Raw genomic sequence first — 1,060 nt, forward strand, 5'->3', positions numbered from 1 at the left:
TGGCGGGGTGGGCTTGGAGAGGCAGCTGTGGTCTAGAAGAGCAGTGGGTAGACCAGAACATGCCTGTGTTTCTTCCCTGGGCTGCCCCGACAGCACCACAGACTGAATGGCTCAGGACAACGGAGACTTGTCTTCACTCTGAAGTCCAGCGGTCTGGGATCAAGTGGCAGTAGAGCCACGCTCCATCTGATGTGCTAGGAAGGGTTCATTCTGGGCCTCACTCCAGCCTCTGGTGGCTTCTTGTCCATGACAGCAGAGCTCCGATCTTTACAGGGCACTTTTCTGTGTGTGTTTCTGTGCCCAGCTCTCCACTCTGTGAAAGGCCCACTCACAGTGGAGTAAGACTGGCCCTAATGAGCTCACCTTAACTTGGTCATGCACAAAGACCCTGTTTCCATATATGGTCATTGTCGCAGGTACTGGGGATCCTGGGGGTTAGGATTCTGACATACAGATTTTAAAGACAGAGTTCAACCCATGACAGTGCCCCTCCCATCTCCCTCTTCCCACTGGCCTCACCTTTGCCCGTGATGCCATCTCCCCCAGCCCACTCCTGCTGGCGATCTCCCCCTCCCCACCTGCCCCACCTTTGACTGATCCCAACTCCTATTGGCCTAGGCCCACAGCCCCTCCCAGGATCCTCCATTCCCCTCCTGGGTGCTCCAGGCATACTGACTGCTGGGCTTGGTGCTGGACTGGGATCCCCTACCCAGTGAGTGCTGAGACAAGGCTGTTCAGAGATTGGGTCACTGAAGTTTAGAAGGTAGGATAAAATGGACCAAGGAGCCTGGGGGCTGATCTACATGGAAGGGTACCAGGTACATATCTAGAGACCAGCCAGAGTATGGTAGGCATGTGTGCCCATGATTCAGGGCTGACTGGCTGAGACTGGAGGTGAGTGTGGCATAAAGATCTCCATTTGGGGTGCCTGTCTCTCTGGGTGTCTCTGTCATTCATGGGAAAAATCAAATAAACTTAGAAGAAATGGGTTGTGAGTCACAGGGTCATCTGTCCTGGGGCTCCCTGTTCCCTGTGTCCTGAGCAGGAAGAAGTACCAGCA

Source organism: Tupaia chinensis, unplaced genomic scaffold, assembly GCF_000334495.1.
Source record: "Tupaia chinensis unplaced genomic scaffold, TupChi_1.0 Scaffold000110_1, whole genome shotgun sequence".
Lineage (NCBI taxonomy): Eukaryota > Metazoa > Chordata > Mammalia > Scandentia > Tupaiidae > Tupaia > Tupaia belangeri.